Raw genomic sequence first — 19,750 nt, 5'->3', positions numbered from 1 at the left:
GGCATTCGCCCCTTGTCTTACACGGTTTTTACAAACTTTAGTCAGACATTCACACCTTGCAGCTGAACCACCTCCATTCACTGTTTTGATCATGTGTCGTCTGGAAATACTACCTTTTCTTCCCCCGTTTGTGAGTAATTATGTCTGGACATTCACACCTACTTGCAGCCGAAAAACCACCTCTCCCGCTTTTGATGATGTATTGTCCGGCATTCTAGTCTTTTCTATCACATTTTTCAGCAATTATGATCTGACATTCACACCTACTTGCAGTCGAACAGCTCTGCTCCCACTTTTGATTATGTTCGGTTGGATATTCAAACCTTTTCTTAACTGCTTTTTACAAACTTTGGTCGGACGTTCACACCTTCTTGCAGCCGAACACCTCCGCTTCCGCTTTTGATGGTATATATTCGGGTATTCGAACCTTCTCTTACCCGCTTTTTACAAACCATGGTTGGACTTTCATACCTTCTTGTAGCTGAACAACTCCACTCCTGCTTTTGATGATTTATGGTTGGACATTCGCATCTTTTCCTACCCATTTTTCAGTAATTATGGGTGGATATTCACACCTTCTTGCAGCTGAACACCTCCTCTCCCGCTAATGATCATGTAAGGTTTGATATTCGAAAATTTTCTTTCATGTTTTAAAGCAATTATTAATGGACATTCACACCTACTTGCAGCCGAACACCACCTCTCCCGCTTTTGATGATGTATGGACCGGCATTCTTACCTTTTCTAACACATTTTTCAGCAATTATGGTTGGAGAATCACACCTACTCACAGCCGAACAACTCCGCTACCGCATTTGATGGTGTATAGTCGGGATTTCTCACCCTTTCTCATCAGCTTTTTGCAAATTATTCTCTGACATTCACACCTACTTGCAGTCGAACAGCTCTGCTCCCGCTTTTGATTATGTTTGGTTAGATATTCGAACCTTTTCTTAACTGCTTTTTCACAAACTTTGGTCGGACGTTCACACCTTCTTGCAGCCGAACACCTACGCTTCCGGTTTTGATAGTGTATATTCGGGCATACGAACCTTTTCTTACCCGCTTTTTACAAACCATGGTCGGACTTTCACACCTTCTCTTAGCTGAACAACTCCGCTCCCTCTTTTGATGGTGTACAGTCGGGTATTTTAACCTTTTCTTACCCGCTTTTTACCAACTATGATCGGACATTCACACCGTCTTACAGCGGAACACCTCCGCTACCTCTTTTGATGGTGTATGTTCGGGCATTCGAACCTTTTCTTACCCGCTTTTTAAAACCAGGGTCGGACTTTCACACCTTTTAGTAGCCGAACAACTCCGCTCCCGCTATTGATTGTGTACAGTCGGGTATTTTAACCTTTTCTTACCCGCTTTTTACAAACCATGGTCGGACTTTCACACCTTCTCTTAGCTGAACAACTCCGCTCCCTCTTTTGATTGTGTACAGTCGGGTATTTTAACCTTTTCTTACCCGCTTTTTACCAACTATGATCGGACATTCACACCTTCTTACAGCGGAACACCTCCGCTCCCTCTTTTGATGGTGTATGTTTGGGCATTCGAACCTTTTCTTACCCGCTTTTTACAAACTATGGTCGGACATTCAAACCTTCTTGTAGCCGAACACATCCACTCGTGCATTTGATGATGTATGGTTGGGAATTCGCACCTTTTCTTACCCATTTTTCAGTAATTATGGGTGGACATTCACACCTTCTTGCAGCTGAACACCTCCTCTCCCGCTTATTATCATGTGCGGTTTGATATTCGAAAATTCTCTTTCATGTTTTCTAGCAATTATTGATGGACATTCAGACCTTGCAGCTGAACACCTCCGCTCCAGCTTTTGATGGTGTATAGTCGGGCTTTCGAGCCTTTTCTTCCCCGGTTTTTACAAATTATGGTTGGACATTCAGACCTTCTTTCAGCCGAAAACCTCCGCTCCCTCTTTTGATCATACATTGTCGGGCATTCGCACCTTTTCTTACCCGCTTTTTACAAACCTTAGTCGGACATTAACACCTTCTTGCAGCTTAACCACCTCCGCTCCCTGTTTTGATCATGTATGGTCTGGCAATACTACCTTTTCTTACCCATTTGTGAGTAATTATGGCTGGACATTCACACCTACTTGCAGCTGAACACCACCTCTCCCGCTTTTGATGATGTATGGACCGGCATTCTTACCCACTTTTTACAAACCATGGTCAGACTTTCACTCTTTGTTGCTGAACAACTCCGCTCCCTCTTTTGATTGTGTACAGTCGGGTATTTTCACCTTTTCTTACCCGCTTTTTACAAACTATGGTCGGACATTTAAACCTTCTTGTAGCCGAACACATCCACTCCTGCTTATGATGATGTATGGTTGGGCATTCTCACCTTTTCTTACCCATTTTTCAGTAATTATGGGTGGACATTCACACCTTCTTGTAGCTGAACAACTCCTCTCCCGCTTATGATCATGTGCTGTTTGATATTCGAAAATCTTCTTTCATGTTTTAAAGCAATTATTGATGGACATTCAAATCTTCTTGTAGCCGAACACATCCACTCCTGCTTTTGATGATGTATGGTTTGGCATTCGCACTCTTTTTTTACCCATTTTTCAGGAATTATGGGTGGACATTCAGACCTTCTTGCAGCCGAAAACCTCCGCTCCCTCTTTTGATCATACATTGTCGGGCATTCGCACCTTGTCTTACCCGCTTTTTATAAACTTTAGTCGGACATTCACACCTTCTTGCAGCTGAACGACCTCCGCTCCCTGTTTTGATCATGTATGGTCTGGCAATACTACCTTTTCTTAACCGTTTGTGAGTAATTAATCCCAAAATATTGAGCATAAAATAAGTCTTTATGCTGATGATGTATTACTTTTCCTTCAGAACTCACAGACGTCTCTCACTCACACGATCACACTCATAAATGTAACTCTGGCGAGACTGAAACTGATTAAGCAGAAATACAGTGTCAGTGAGCTGTCACAGCAGCCAGCTGGAGCGGCGCTCTCCACAGAGCCCATGCGTCTTTTGCACGCTGTCATCATATGCAAAAGTAATCATTGCAATAACAGATATCACGGATACTGCACAGGACACAGTTGCGAGCACTCTGCCTTGCCTTGCCAATAGGAGAAGAGAGAAATGACAGCATAGAACGTATAAAACACAACAAAATGCAGTAAAAACGTTTATTCATGTTATTCACGTGATTTATGAGTACTCGCTCCAATTTTGGGAAGCGCGGATGGGCTTTGCGCATTTGTCACAAACACACAGCCGTTGCGCAAGGCTTTATACAGCCTGTTGATATCTTAAGGACCTAACTGGTCACACCTGGGAGTAAATGTCATGTAGAGATTGTTTTTACATGACATTACAGCTGAACATATAGCTTTCATCCACAAACCAACGTGGGAGAGCCCGAAGACGCATGTGCCAGATGCACATAGGCATGCGTAAAACCAATTTTGACCACTTCATACTTTTTATTTGCTTTCTTTTAGTTAACTTTCGTTTCTTTTGGATTCTTGTGCGTGTTATGGAGCCGTTTTGGTCCATGTTTGTAAGCCTTTTTTTCCTGGATTAAATTTTTGGAAGTTGAAACAAGTTGCATTGGAGTGTGTGATTAAAAACCACCGCGGACTGCTTCTCCTCCTCCAGTTGCCGAGACTTTGTGTTTTTAATAACGCTTGTCTATAAACATGTGTTAAACATATAAATTGCATGAACAGAAAGAAGGGACTCACCTGTTGAGTAACACACATTTCCTTATATGGAAAGCCTTGTCGGAATGGTGGGACATTTGAACGTCGGAATAACGGGATGTCGGAATGGTGGGATGTCGGAATGGTGGGACGTTTGCATGTCGGAATGGTGGTATGTCGGAATGGTGGGATGTCGGAATGGTGGGATGTCGGAATAGCGGGATGTCAGAATGGCGGGATTTCGGAATGGGTGTTGCCACCCCCTTCATCATATACACAGTTATTTATACATCACCTTCGACCATGAAGCGTTGTCCCTTTTTGTTTCTCTCTTTGTTCTTAAAATGCTGTTATGCATGTCTAAACCATCCATCCATCCATCCATCATCTGCCGCTTATCCGGGGGTCGGGTCGCGGGGGCTGCAGCTTGAGTAGAGAAACCCAGACGTCTCTGTCCCCGGCCACTTCCTCCAGCTCTTCCGGGGGGACCCCGAGGCGTTCCCAGGCCAGCCGAGAGACATAGTCTCTCCAGCGTGTCCTGGGTCTTCCCCGGGGTCTCCTCCCAGTGGGACATGCCCGGAACACCTCCCCAGAGAGGCGCCCAGGGGGCATCCTAACCAGATGCCCGAGCCACCTCATCTGACTCCTCTCAATGCGGAGGAGCAGCGGTTCTACTCCGAGCCCCTCCCAGATGACTGAGCTTCTCACCCTATCTCTAAGGGAGAGCCCAGACACCCTGCGGAGGAAACCCATTTCGGCCGCTTGTATTCGCGATCTTGTTCTTTCGGTCACTACCCACAACTCGTGACCATAGGTGAGGATGGGAACGTAGATTGACCAGTAAGTAGAGAGCTTCGCCTTCTGGCTCAGCTCCCTCTTCACAACGACGGGTCGGTGCAGAGCCCGCAACACTGCAGACGCCGCACCGATCCGCCCGTCAATCTCCCGCTCCATTCGTCCCTCACTCGTGAACATGACCCCGAGATACTTGAACTCCTCCACTTGGGGAAGGATCTCATTCCCGACCCGGAGAGAGCATTCCACCCTTTTCCGGCTGAGAACCATAGTCTCGGATTTGGAGGTGCTGATATTCATCCCAGCCGCTTCACACTCGGCTGCGAATCGCTCCAGTGAGAGCTGAAGGTCACGGCCTGACGACGCTAACAGAACCACATCATCTGCAAAAAGCAGAGACCCGATTCTGACGTCGCCAAATCGGACACCCTCAACGCCCTGGCTGCGCCTAGAAATTCTGTCCATAAAAGTTAGGAACAGAATCGGTGACAAAGGGCAGCCCTGACGGAGTCCAACTCTCACCGGAAACGTATCCGACTTACTGCCGGCAATGCGGACCAAACTCTGGCACCGGTCATACAGAGACCGAACGGCCCCTATCAAGGGCTGTTTGGCGCATAGGCACAAACAACTGTCAGGACGGCACCCCCCACAGGACTCCACGAGGGACACGGTCGAACGCTTTCTCCAAGTCTACAAAACACATGTAGACTGGTTGGGCGAACTCCCATGCACCCTCCAGGATCCTGCCGAGGGTATAGAGCTGGTCCACTGTTCCACGGCCAGGACGAAAGCCACACTGCATCTCCTGAATCCGAGGCTCGATTATCCGACGGATCCTCCTCTCCAATACCCCCGAATAGACCTTACCAGGGAGGCTGAGGAGTGTTATACTATAGTTGGAACACACCCTCCGGTCCCCCTTTTTAAAGAGGGGGACCACCACCCCAATCTGCCAGTCCAGAGGCACTGTCCCTGATGTCCACGCGATGCTGCAGAGGCGTGTCAGCCAAGACAGCCCTACAACATCCAGAGCCTTGAGAAACTCAGGACGGACCTCATCCACCCCCGGGGCCTTGCCACCGAGGAGCTTTTTGACCACCTCGGCAACCTCAGCCCCAGAAATGGGAGGCCCCGTCTCCGAGCTCTCCGACTCTGCCTCTTCCGAGCACGTGTTGGTAGGATTGAGGAGTTCCTCGAAGTACTCCCCCCACCGACTCACAACATCCCTAGTTGAGGTCAGCAAAGCCCCGTCCCCACTGTAAACAGTGTTGACTGTGAGCCGCTCCCCCCCCCTGAGACGCCGGATGGTGGATCAGAATCTCTTCGAGGCCGTCCGTAAATCGTTCTCCATGGTCTCACCGAACTCCTCCCAGGCCCGAGTTTTTGCCTCTGCAACCGCCAACGCCGCGGCCCGTCTGGCCTGTCGGTACCTATCAGCTGCTTCCAGGGTCCCACTGGCCAAAAAGGCCTGATAGGACTCTTTCTTCAGCTTGACGGCTTCCCTCACCACTGGTGTCCACCAGCAGGTTCGAGGGTTGCCGCCACGACAGGCACCGACCACCTTACGGCCACAACTCCGATCAGCTGCCTCGGCAATGGAGTCACGGAACATGGCCCATTCGGACTCAATGTCCCCCACCTCCCCCGGGATATGGTTGAAGCTCTGCCGGAGGTGGGAGTTAAAGCTCCTTCTGACGGGGGATTCTGACAAACGCTCTCAGCAGACCCTCACAATACGTTTGGGCCTGCCAGGTCTGATCGGCATCCTCCCCCACCAGCGGAGCCAACTCACCACCAGGCGTTGATCAGTTGACAGCTCCGCCCCTCTCTTCACCCGAGTGTCCAGGACATACGGCCACAAGTCCGATGATACAACCACAAAGTCGATCATCGAACTGCGGCCAAGGGTGTCCTGGTGCCAAGTGCACATATGGACACCCTTATGTCTGAACATGGTGTTCGTTATGGACAGTCCATGACCAGCACAGAAGTCCAACAACATAACACCACTCTGGTTCAGATCGGGGGGGCCTTTCCTCCCAATCACACCCCTCCAGGTCTCACTGTCATTGCGCACGTGAGCATTGAAGTCCCCCAGCAGAACGAGGGAGTCTCCGGTAGGAGCATTCTCCAGTGCCTCCCCCAGAGACTCCAAAAAGGGTGGGTACTCTGAACTGCAGCACAGGGACAGCAGTCCAAGTCTTCTTTCCTCTTCTTCTTTCCTTGTCCCCCGGTCTGGTTCAGTTCAGTTCATGTCATATATTGTAAACAGAAATAAATAAATGGGCATCAAGGGGCGCTTTACATTTATAAAACTTCCCTTGGCAAAGCAAATCTGTTTGGCATCAAAGGTATTCAGACTACAATTCTTCTGAAGGGAAAAAAAAAAAAAAAGTAAAGAAGACAGTTCTGCCGAAAGCCAGGAACTAGACCTGTTCTAAGTTCTATACTTTTTAAAAGGGGCGTGTTTATCAACTATGGAATTAGAAGATTTACAAAAATGGTCAAGTGCTAGATCTTCATCTGGGATTTTAACAGTGTCATATAACTATTCAACAGATCAGTTAAAAAAAAGCCTGCTCATGGAGATGTTTCAGGATCTGAATACCAAGCGTGGACCTAATTTTTTCATTTTTGCAATTCTGATACAGGCTATTGAGCGGTGATAACTAACACCAAGTTCAGATACTGCGGATTTTCTACGTTTGATTTGTTAAGATTGAGCAAATCAGGGACAACCTTGAAGGATCTCTTTGGTTTTGTAGGATCAGCAATTACCTGAGAAAGGTTGATATTGGTACACACCTTTTTTAAATGATCAGAGGCAGAGTCCAACTTGTTTAAATTAAAATTGCCACACAGAGATTGGGTTTAGGCCACATGCACACAGAATGACATCAACAAATATAAGAAATATTAAATATTTACACATAGATTTTTGAATACATGTAGAGGAATGATACTTTGAAATGTACTCATTGCGGAGTTATGATCAGTTGAGTAATGAAGGTTGAACTATTCTGGGAAAGAGGTTCTATTCCCAGCCTCATGATGGACACTCCTGATATAGAAGGTTTCGCTAACGCATTGGAATTGTTTTACTATTTTCATATGCATGTGCAATGAAGAATTGCTTGCTGCTGATAAATGCAAAGAAGAACAGCTTACACATAGATGCTCACATATAGGCTGCTGAATGCAATGAAGACCTGCTTATCCAGTAAAGTTCAATGTCAATCTGTAATATTCAATTAGGATTTGCAAAACAGTGAAGTTAAACAATGAATGGGTCCATAGTCGGTATGAGAAGACTACAGGAATATTTACCTGGGTGTACGTTCAAACAGAGATGAGAAAATTGCGATAAATAATTGTTTGTTTGTTTGTTAGTATGTATATGAATGTTATGTGTATAAACTGTGTTGAGTTATAGTTACTCAGTAGTGTCTCAGTGAAACAACCGACGGGGGAAGCCTTGCGGTGACAACAAAAGCAGTGTTTTACTGATCAGTCAAGTTGCTCCAGTGTACTCCATACAAACTGATTGGCTACTGAAGGGATAGAAAATGGGCAATACTTGTTTTAAAGCAAACAAGGAATTAGATGGGAAAAATACATGTTTTAACGGGACCCAGACAATATTAAATACTCAGACAGATGGGAGAAGAAGTGTAGTTTTGTAGGAAATCACAAAATTATTACATAAAATTAGTGAAATCAATTGAAGAATGCCTTTCTGAAGAGCTGTTTACCACAGATGAGCAGCTTTGCGACCAAGCACATTGTAGATCGCTTTACTGCAAAAATGATCTAATTTAATGGATTGGTTTAGACATGCATAACAGCATTTTAAGAACAAAGAGAGAAACAAAAAGGGACGCTTCATGGTGGAAGGTGATGTATAAATAACTGTGTATATGATGAAGGGGGTGGCAACAACCATTCCGAAATCCCGCCATTCTGACATCCCGCTATTCCGACATCCCACCATTCCGACATACCACCATTCCGACATGCAAACGTCCCACCATTCCGACATCCCACCATTCCGACATCCCACCATTCAGACATCCCGCTATTCCGACGTTCAAATGTCCCACCATTCCGACAAGGCTTTCCGTATAAGGAAATGTGTGTTACTCAACAGGTGAGTCCCTTCTTTCTGTTCATGCAATTTATATGTTTAACACATGTTTATAGACAAGCGTTATCAAAAACACAAAGTCTCGGCAACTGGAGGAGGAGAAGCAGTCCGCGGTGGTTTTCAATCACACACTCCAATGCTACTTGTTTCAACTTCCGAAAATTTAATCCAGGAAAAAAAGACTTACAAACATGGACCAAAACGGCTCCATAACAAGCACAAGAATCCAAAAGAAACGAAAGTTAACTAAAAGAAAGCAAATGCGCAAAGCCCATCCGCGCTTCCCAAAATTGGAGTGAGTACTCATAAATCACGTGAATAACATGAATAAACGATTTTACTGCATTTTGTTGTGTTTTATACGTTCTATGCTGTCATTTCTCTCTTCTCCTATTGGCAAGGCAAGGCAGAGTGCTCGCAACTGTGTCCTGTGCAGTAGCCGTGATATCTGTTATTGCAATTATTACTTTTGCATATGATGACAGCGTGCAAAAGACGCATTGGCTCTGTGGAGAGCTCCGCTCCAGCTGGCTGCTGTGACAGCTCACTGACACTGTATTTCTGCTTAATCAGTTTCAGTCTCGCCAGAGTTACATTAATATCTGTATTTTTATATTTGAAATTCAGGGGATTTTGATAATAGATTATTAAAGTTTGTTTGCGAGGCTGTGGCCTCTGGATGTGCAGAGCTTGTGCGCCAAACTTTAGGGCGTATTTGCACCGGCATATCATTAGTGCAAAATGTTTTGGGTAAAAAATAGGCTATTAAAAGGAACTGTCGGAATGGCGGTATGTTAAATTAAAAAAAAAACATACCGCCATTCCGACCATAGGAGGAAAAAAGTGTCGGAATGGCGGGACGTTTGATAAAAAATTAAGTGTCGCCATTCCGACAATTGGAGACCCATGTCGGAATGGCGAGATGTCGGAATGGCAGCATGTAACCATGATGAAGGAGAGACCATTTGAGCAGCACAGCCATTTCGCAGCACAGGGACAGCAGTCCAAGTTAAAGGATCTCCCACGTGGTATCACCTGTCACATTGTGTCAAGGCATCAAAAGAAGAAAAAATCAGCAAACTCAAGGACAAAAAGACGAAGACTCCGGTGAACGAAGAGAGAGGACTGACAAACCAGAAATACAAAAGGATTCTCGATATCAAGATCCAGAAGAAGAGGCTAACAATGCCACGAACACTTACGATGCTGGGAATGATGCCAGCAATGAACAGAGAAGAAGATTCAGTGTCATCAATCTTCAACACGTGCCTCTAATGAGGGGGTGAATATAGAATCCTCAACGATTACAACGTCTCTGGGAACTGTGACAACAACAAGGTTTAAACCATTTTGATATATATTGTAACCTATTGGCTAAGGAATAGTGCTGAAAATGAGGTAAATCTAATACACCACTGTCCTTGGTCTTCTGTAGGGTTTTTAAACTAATACGTGGTGGTTTGTTTTTCCACAGAAATTTGGAGATGCATGAATCTAGTGACTTAAACCAAGTAGCAGATGGTTTTATGGGGATCATTGAAAACAAATAGTTAACTTTTGGTAGTATCATCATTTTAATGGATGTAACTCTCCCCATAAGTGATATAGGTAAGGACTTCCAACGAGAGAGATCGTCCTCTACTGTCTTTAATAATTGCACATAATTTAGCTTTGTTAGCTCTGAGAGCCTGGAGGAAATGTTTATGCCTAAATATCTAATATTTCCTGACTGTAAAGTGATCGCAGTTATATTATGGACCCTACAGTTAATGGGCAGAACTGTGGTCTTAGACCAGTTGATAGAGTAGTCAGAAAGTGCTGAGAATTTATTTATGAGTGTGATCGTGTGAGTGAGAGACGTCTGTGAGTTCTGAAGGAAAAGTAACACATCATCAGCATAAAGACTTATTTTATGCTCAATATTTTGGGATTAATTACTCACAAACGGGTAAGAAAAGGTAGTATTGCCAGACCATATATGATCAAAACAGGGAGCGGAGGTCGTTCAGCTGCAAGAAGGTGTGAATGTCCGACCATGGTTTGTAAAAACCGGGAAAAAAAGGCTCGAAAGCCCGACTATACACCATCAAAAAGAAGGTTTGAATGTCCATCAATAATTGCTTTAAAACAAGAAAGTAAATTTTCGAATATCAAACCGCACATGATCATAAGCGGGAGAGGAGGTGTTCGGCTGCAAGAAGGTGTGAATGTCCACCCATAATTCATGAAAAATGGGTAAAAAAAAGGTGCGAATGCCTAACAATACATTATCAAAAGCAGGTGTGAATGTCAGATCATAATTTGTAAAAAGCTGATGAGAAAGGGTGAGAATGCCCGACTATACACCATCAAATGCGGGAGCGGTGGTGTTCGGCTCTGAGTAGGTGTGAATCTCCGACCATAATTGCTGAAGAATGTGTTAGAAAAGGTAAGAATGCTGGACCATACATCATCAAAAGCGGGAGAGGTGGTGTTCGGCTTCAAAAAGGTGTGACTGTTCGACTAAAGTTTGTAATAAGTGGGTAAGACAAGGTGCGAATGCCTGACAATGTATGATCAAAAGCGGGAGCGGAGGTGTTCAGCTGCAAGAAGATCTACATGTCCATCAATAATTGCTAGAAAACATGAAAGAAACTTTTCGAAAATCAAACCGCACATGATCATAAGTGGGATAGGAGGTGTTCAGCTGCAAGGTGTGAATGTCCACTCATAATTCCTGAAAAATGGGCAAAAAAAATGTGTGAATGCCCAACCATACATCATCAAAAGCAGGAGTGGAAGTGTTCGGCTACAAGAAGGTGTGAACGTCCAACCAAAATATGTAAAAATAAGTTAAGAAAAGGTTCGAATATCCAACCAAACATAATCAAAAGCGGGAGCAGAGCTGTTCGACTGCAAGTAGGTGTGAATGTCAGATCATAATTTGCAAAAAGCTGATGAGAAAGGGTGAGAATGACCGACTATACATCATCAAATGCGGGAGCGGAGTTGTTCGGCTGTGAGTAGGTGTGAATCTCCGACCATAATTGCTGAAAAATGTGTTAGAAAAGGTAAAAATGCCGGTCCATACATCATCAAAAGCGAGAGAGGTTGTGTTCGACTGCAAGTAGGTGTGAATGTCCAGCCATAATTACTCACAAACGGGTAAGAAAAGGTAGTAGCCAGACCATATATGATCAAAACAGGGAGCGGAGGTGGTTCAGCTGCAAGAAGGTTTGAATGTAAAACTAAAGTTCAAATATATTAACAAAAGCGGGAGGAGAGGTCTTCGGATGAGAGTGGTTGAAAATTTCCAAACATAATGTATAAAATGCGGTGAAAAAAAAGGTGTGATAGAACACTAAAAGGTGGAGCGGAAGTGTTCGGCTGCAAGAAGGTGTGAATGTCCGACTACAGTGTACAGTTGGGTATTTTAACCTTTTCTTACCCGCTTTTTACCAACTATGGTCGGACATTCACACCTTCTTACAGCGGAACACCTCCGCTCCCTCTTTTGATAGTGTATGTTCGGGCATTCGAACCTATTCTTACCCCCATTTTACAAACTATGCTCGGAGCTCCGCTCCGGTATTTGATGGTGTATAGTCAGGCATTCTCAACCTTTCTCATCAGCTTTTTGCAAAAATTCACACCTACTTGCAGTCGAACAGCTCTGCTCCCGCTTTTGATTATGTTTGGTTGGATATTCGAACCTTTTCTTTACTGCTTTTTAAAAACTTTGGTCGGACGTTCACACCTTCTTGCAGCCGAACACCTCCGCTTCCGCTTTTGATGGTATATATTCGGGCATTCGAACCTTTTCTTACCCGTTTTTTACAAACCATGGTCGGACTGTCACACATTCTTGTAGCCAAACACATCCGCTCCCGCTATTGATTGTGTACAGTCGGGTATTTTAACCTTTTCTTACCCGCTTTTTACCAACTATGGTCGGACATTCACACCGTCTTACAGCGGAACACCTCCTCTCCCGCTTATGATCATGTACGGTTTGATATTCGAAAATTTACTTTCTTGTTTTAAAGCAATTATTGATGGACATTCAAACCTTCTTTTTGATGGTGTATAGTCGGGCTTTCGAGCCTTTTCTTCCCGGTTTTTACAAACCATGGTCGGACTTTCACACCTTCTTGTAGCCGAACAACTCCGCTCCTGCTATTGATTGTGTACAGTCGGGTATTTCAACCTTTTCTTACCCGCTTTTTACCAACTATGGTCGGACATTCACACCGTCTTACAGCGGAACACCTCTGCTCCCGCTTTTGATGGTGTATAGTCGGGCATTCGAACCTTTTCTTACCCGCTTTTTACAAACTATGGTGGGACATTCAAACCTTCTTGTATCCGAAAACCTCCGCTCTCTCTTTTGATCATACATTGTCGGACATTCGCACCTTTTCTTACCCGCTTTTTACAAACCATGGTCGGACTTTCACACCTTCTTGTAGCCAAACACATCCACTCCCGCTATTGATTGTGTACAGTCGGGTATTTTAACCTTTTCTTACCCGCTTTTTACCAACTATGGTCGGACATTCACACCTTCGTACAGCGGAACACCTCCGCTCCCTCTTTTGATGGTGTATGTTCGGGTATTCAAACCTTTTCTTACCCGCTTTTTCCAAACTATGGTCGGCTATTCACAGCTTCCTCTCCACCATACTTGTATGGTTGGATATTCACACCCACTTGCATCCGAAGACCTCTGCCCCAAATTTTTTTGATATTTAGTCGGACATTCGCACCTTACCCGCTTTTGGCAAACTATGGCCTTCTTGCAGCCCAACACCTCTGATCTCGCTTTTGATGATGTAAGGTTGGGCATTCAGACCTTGCTTCACCTGCTTTTCACCAAATATAGTCGGACATTCACACCTTCTTGCATCCGAAGACCTCCGCCCCAAATTTTGTTGATATTTAGTCGGACATTCGCACCTTACCCGCTTTTGGCAAACTATGGCCTTCTTGCAGCCAAACACCTCTGATCTCGCTTTTGATGATGTAAGGTTGGGCATTCAGACCTTGCTTCACCTGCTTTTCACCAAATATAGTCGGACATTCACACCTTCTTGCAGCCGAACACTTCCGCTCCACCTTTTAGTGTTCTATCACACCTTTTTTTCACCGCAGTTTATACATTATGGTTGGAAATTTTCAACCACTCTCATCCGAAGACCTCTCCTCCCGCTTTTGTTAATATATTTGAACTTTAGTCGGACATTCAAACCTTCTTGCAGCTGAACCACCTCCGCTCCCTGTTTTGATCATATATGGTCTGGCAATACTACCTTTTCTTACCCGTTTGTGAGTAATTATGGCTGGACATTCACACCTACTTGCAGCCGAACACAACCTCTCTCGCTTTTGATGATGTATGGACCGGCATTCTTACCTTTTCTAACACATTTTTCAGCAATTATGGTCGGAGATTCACACCTACTCACAGCCGAACAACTCCGCTCCCGCATTTGATGGTGTATAGTCGGGCATTCTCACCCTTTCTCATCAGCTTTTTGCAAATTATGATCTGACATTCACACCTACTTGCAGTCGAACAGCTCTGCTCCCGCTTTTGATTATGTATGGTTGGATATTCGAACCTTTTCTTAACTGCTTTTTACAAACTTTGGTTGGACGTTCACACCTTCTTGTAGCCGAACACATGCACTCCTGCTTTTGATGATGTATGGTTGGGCATTCGCACCTTTTTTTTACCCATTTTTCAGGTATTATGGGTGGACATTCACACCTTCTTGCAGCTGAACACCTCCTCTCCCACTTATGAGCATGTGTGGTTTGATTTTCGATAATTTTCTTTCATGTTTTCTAGCAATTATTGATGGACATTTAGACCTTCTTGCAGCTGAACACCACCTCTCCCGATTTTGATGATGTATGGACCGGCATTTTTACCTTTTCTAACACATTTTTCAGCAATTATGGTTGGAGATTCACACCTACTCACAGCCGAACAACTCCGCTACCGCATTTGATGGTGTATAGTCGGGCATTCTCACCCTTTCTCATCAGCTTTTTGCAAATTATGATCTGACATTCACACCTACTTGCAGTCGAACAGCTCTGCTCCCGCTTTTGATTATGTATGGTTGGATATTCGAACCTTTTCTTAACTGCTTTTTACAAACTTTGGTTGGACGTTCACACCTTCTTGTAGCCGAACACATGCACTCCTGCTTTTGATGATGTATGGTTGGGCATATGCACCTTTTTTTTACCCATTTTTCAGGTATTATGGGTGGACATTCACACCTTCTTGCAGCTGAACACCTCCTCTCCCACTTATGATCATGTGTGGTTTGATTTTCGGAAATTTTCTTTCATGTTTTCTAGCAATTATTGATGGACATTTAGACCTTCTTGCAGCTGAACACCACCTCTCCCGATTTTGATTATGTATGGACCGGCATTTTTACCTTTTCTAACACATTTTTCAGCAATTATGGTTGGAGATTCACACCTACTCACAGCCGAATAATCCCCTACCGCAATTTGATGGTGTATAGTCGGGCATTCTCACCCTTTCTCATCAGCTTTTTGCAAATTATGATCTGACATTCACACCTACTTCCAGTTGAACAGCTCTGCTCCCGCTTTTGATTATGTTTGGTTAGATATTCGAACCTTTTCTTAACTGCTTTTTACAAACTTTGGTCGGACGTTCACAATATCTTGCAGCCGAACACTTCCGCTTCCGCTTTTGATGGTGTATATTCGGGCATACGAACCTTTTCTTACCCGCTTTTTACAAACCAAGGTCGGACTTTCACACCTTCTCTTAGCTGAACAACTCCGCTTCCTCTTTTGATTGTGTACAGTCGGGTAATTTAACCTTTTCTTACCCGCTTTTTACCATCTATGGTCGGACATTCACACCGTCTTACAGCGGAACACCTCCGCTCCCTCTTTTGATGATGTATGGTTAGGCATTCGCACCTTTTCTTACCCATTTTTCAGTAATTATGGGTAGACATTCACACCTTCTTGCAGCTGAACACCTCCTCTCCCGCTTATGATCATGTGCAGTTTGATATTCGAAAATTTTCTTTCATGTTTTCTAGCAATTATTGATGGACATTCAGACCGTCTTGCAGCTGAACACCTCCGCTCCCACTTTTGATGGTGTATAGTCGGGCTTTCGAGTCTTTTCTTCCCCGGTTTTTACAAATTATGGTTGGACATTCAGACCTTCTTGCAGCCGAAAACCTCCACTCCCTCTTTTGATCATACATTGTCGGGCATTCGCACCTTTTCTTACCCGCTTTTTACAAACCATGGTCGGACTTTCACACCTTTTAGTAGCCGAACAACTCCGCTGCCGCTATTGATTGTGTACAGTCGGGTATTTTAACCTTTTCTTACCCGCTTTTTACCAACTATGGTTGGACATTCACACCTTCTTGCAGCAGAACACCTCCGCTCCTTCTTTTGATTATGTATGGTTTGACATTCGCACCTTCTCTCACCCGCCTTTTACTATGGTCGGCCATTCACAGCTTCCTCTCCACCATACTTGTATGGTGGGATATTCACACCCACTTGCATCCGAAGACCTCCGCCCCCACTTTTGTTGATATTTAGTCGGTCATTCGCACCTTACCCGCTTTTGGCAAACTATGGCCTTCTTGCAGCCAAACACCTCTGATCTCGCTTTTGATGATGTAAGGTTGGGCATTCAGACCTTGCTTCACCTGCTTTTCACCAAATATAGTCGGACATTCACACCTTCTTGCAGCCGAACACTTCCGCTTTTAGTGTTCTATGAGGCATTCACATATATTTTTTCACCGTATTTTATAGATTATGGTTGGAAATTCTCACCCACTCTCATCCGAAGACATCTCCTCCCGCTTTTGTTAATATATAGTCGGGCATTCGAACCTTTTCTTACCCGCTTTTTACAAATTATGGTCGAACATTCACACCTACTTGCAGCTGAATACTTCCGCTCCACCTTTTAGGTATGTATGGTTGGCATTTGCACCTCTTTTTATACTGATTGCTGAAGATTAAGTTGTTCTTTCTCAAACTACAAATTTTTTTAATTGTTGAAACTTGATTTGAAGTGGATAAATAAGGAGGACAAACAGTTTTAAGTCAGGCTGATAGAAGGAATTAATTTTATAGCAAAATCTGTATTTCGTCATATGTCGAGAGATGCTTATTGCTGAAGAAGTTCTTTCTCATTCTACAAAGTACAACGTTGTTTATCGTTGAAACTTGATTAGACATGAATAAATATGAAGGACAAAGCAGTCTTAACTTGGTTTGAGTTAAGGAATTCGTTTTATAGGAGAATCCGAATTCGTGCATAACTCATAAAATAGAGCTTATTTTCGGATTCCTGAAGAATGATTCTGGTTCTTTCTCATAATACAAAGTTTGTTGTTTATTGTTGAAACTTCATCAGAAGTGAAGAAATGAATGCCTATCAACAAATGTGGGATCTAAACTCTAGTGCTTCCTCTAAAATAATTTCCTTTCTCAATTTAGAAATGTGTGTGTGTAAGTCACAACACCCGTGACACCAAAACGGCTTTCTTTTCTCTACACTCTGCACTATGAGCACACACACCAAATCAGAAAGGCTTTTTTCTCTCTTTTCTACATTATGGACTGTGGGGACACAAAACCGCTCTCTCTCTTTTTTTTTTTATCGTGTGCCAGGGCGTTGTCTCATGTATTAGATTATGCTTAAGATACGAATGGGTTTATCAGTCACATCAGAATCCATACATACTGATCCTCCCGTAATAAAATGGTCGGATCTTATCAAACACACTTTGTTTCTTGTGACAATCAAGTCAGCGAAACAGCGTATACACGTCAAGACACTGAATCAAGTTTGCCACAAGAACTCATAAGTTTGGCAGTATTGCTCTGCCATCAGCAATGATACACCCATTTTATTTTCGTGAGACATGTGCAAGCACCTGTTCATCTACTGTTCTATCACTATGAATTAGTGATCTATTATCAATAAGGATACTTCTACAACTACTATCAAAGTATGTCCGGACTTCTTATGTTGTCAGTTGCTATATATGAATAAGTGGGTAGCTACTGACAAGCATTAAGCATGTCACACAGCCCAAACATATAACATTTCAGGACACACCACACAGTTAACAACCACAGTGAAGCGTGTCAAAGCCCAAACATGTAACATTCAACAGGACACTTACACAACACATTCAAATCAAACAGTCAGACAACATACAAGAACATATACCCCAGCCGGCATTGCTCCCTGCCTATTTTCGTACAGCACACTATGTGTGCGCACACCTTTATTCACAAACTCTTCAACTTATACTCTTTTACCGAAGCTGCTACAGCTCGATTGGCCGAATACCCTTAGATCCTATTTCGGTGAATTTGACATCTGCCTTACATGTAACAGATTAGCGGTTTAGCAGTTTTAATTTAGTTTGAGTGAAGGAATTCATTTTATAGCAAAATCCGAAATCGTGAAGCCCTCATGAAAGTAAGCTTATTCTCGGATTCCTGAAACTTTAGATTTGCTCTTTCTTTTACTGCAAAGTACAACGTTGTTTTTTTTGTTTAAATCTTTCTAGACATGGTAAATATGAACGACAAAGCAGTTTTAACATAGTTTGAGTGAAGGAATTCATTTTATAGATAAAATCCCAAGAGTCTGCTGAGAAAAGAGAGTGAATGCGAAGTAGACTTTAACACGGCTATGGGAGCGAGCCGAGTGTCGGCTAACCGGGAGAATTGCTAGAAAGAAACGCGACACCGAATGAGCGGTCAGAACAAAGCCTCAATACGGGATTCTCGTGGTGTTTTTGTTGCTGCCTTGTCTTTTGCATAGAGTAAAAGACAAGGCAGCCATCGAATAGGGCCCAATTGTTCCTACTTGGTCAGCCGAGGAGCAAGGGGGGGGGGGGGGGGGGGCAAGCGTCTCAACCAAGCAAAGCTCACCATGGGGAAGGTGGCTATACCAACTAGCCTGATGCCCTGCTCCCGCAGTGACGGATAATCGTACTCTGGTTTCTCTTCATAACATACAAGTCTTTCGCCTTTTACTAAAGACTTCCGTGGAGAGCAGCACTAATGAGTTGTTTCTATTATTGGCAGGCTTTACCTTTGCGGGTGAAGCCCTTTCTGTCTGTGCAAAAGAAATCTTGCTACTTTGCAGAGTGACTTCTCTGAGTAGAGTCGCCTTACAAGACAAGGCAGCCATCGAATAGATTGTTTCTACTTGGTCAGCCGAGGAGCAGGGGGGGGGGGCAAGCGTCTCAACCAAGCAAAGCTCACCAAGTAGGAACAATCGGGCCCTTTTCGATGGCTGCAACACCTGAAAGAGATATTGATGCGAGACCCGATCAAATGCTTTTTCAAAGTCTAAATTTAAGATGACAAGCCGGGTGTTTCTGTCTCTAGCGTAATCAATGATGTCTCGAATCAGTACGAGGCTGTCGGTGAGTTGTCTCCCTGAGATGGCACAAGCTTGGTCTGGGTGAATTACCTCCTCTAAAACAGAGGACATCCGTGTCGCTAAAACCTTGCTAAAAAGTTTACAGTCAAAGTTTAAAAGTGTGATGGGCCTCCAATTCTTTAGGTCAGTCTTATAATTTTTTTTATAAAGTAGAGTCACTATTCCCACTCTAAAACTGTCAGGCAGTCGGTCGAGTTTTTCAAAATCTTTAAAAACATCTAAAATGTCTGATGATAAAAGGTCCCAATAGGTCAGATAGAATTCTGCAGGAAGCCCGTCTAAACCCGGAGCTCGACTTCTCTTAAAACCTGTTAGGCATTTTTTTAACTCTAAAGCAGTAAAATTCTGTGTCAAGTGTGCATTCTCTTTTACGGTTTTGTCAACGAATTTTAAGATTTCTGCCGATGTTTCCAAGTGCACTGGTTTCTCTTTGTACATGTTACTATAAAAGGTATGTACAGTTTCAATCATCTCTTGTGTGGATTTTGTTAAAAACCCATCTTCTCTTTTTAGATTTTGAATACACTCCTTTTTATTTATAACTTTCTTTCTTTTTCACCTTCCTCAATTTCCTGCTCCCTGCTTCTTACAAAAATTCCTTTACTCTTTATTT

The 19,750-nt window shown here is 43.7% G+C and overlaps 1 non-coding gene across 1 annotated transcript; it reads left to right on the top strand.

Moving 5' to 3' along the window:
- The first annotated feature begins 18,680 nt into the window (after positions 1-18,680).
- On the top strand, positions 18,681-18,794 carry LOC140279055 (U5 spliceosomal RNA). Its single transcript, XR_011909258.1, has one exon. It is a non-coding gene; the product is annotated as a U5 spliceosomal RNA (small nuclear RNA).
- Positions 18,795-19,750: the final 956 nt, after the last annotated feature.

Source organism: Leuresthes tenuis, unplaced genomic scaffold, assembly GCF_036924035.1.
Source record: "Leuresthes tenuis unplaced genomic scaffold, fLeuTen1.0.hap1 SCAF_20, whole genome shotgun sequence".
In the NCBI taxonomy this organism is placed as follows: Eukaryota; Metazoa; Chordata; class Actinopteri; order Atheriniformes; family Atherinopsidae; genus Leuresthes; species Leuresthes tenuis.
The sequence above is the reverse complement of the archived record's forward strand: the minus strand, read 5'-3'. Positions and strand labels throughout refer to the sequence as shown.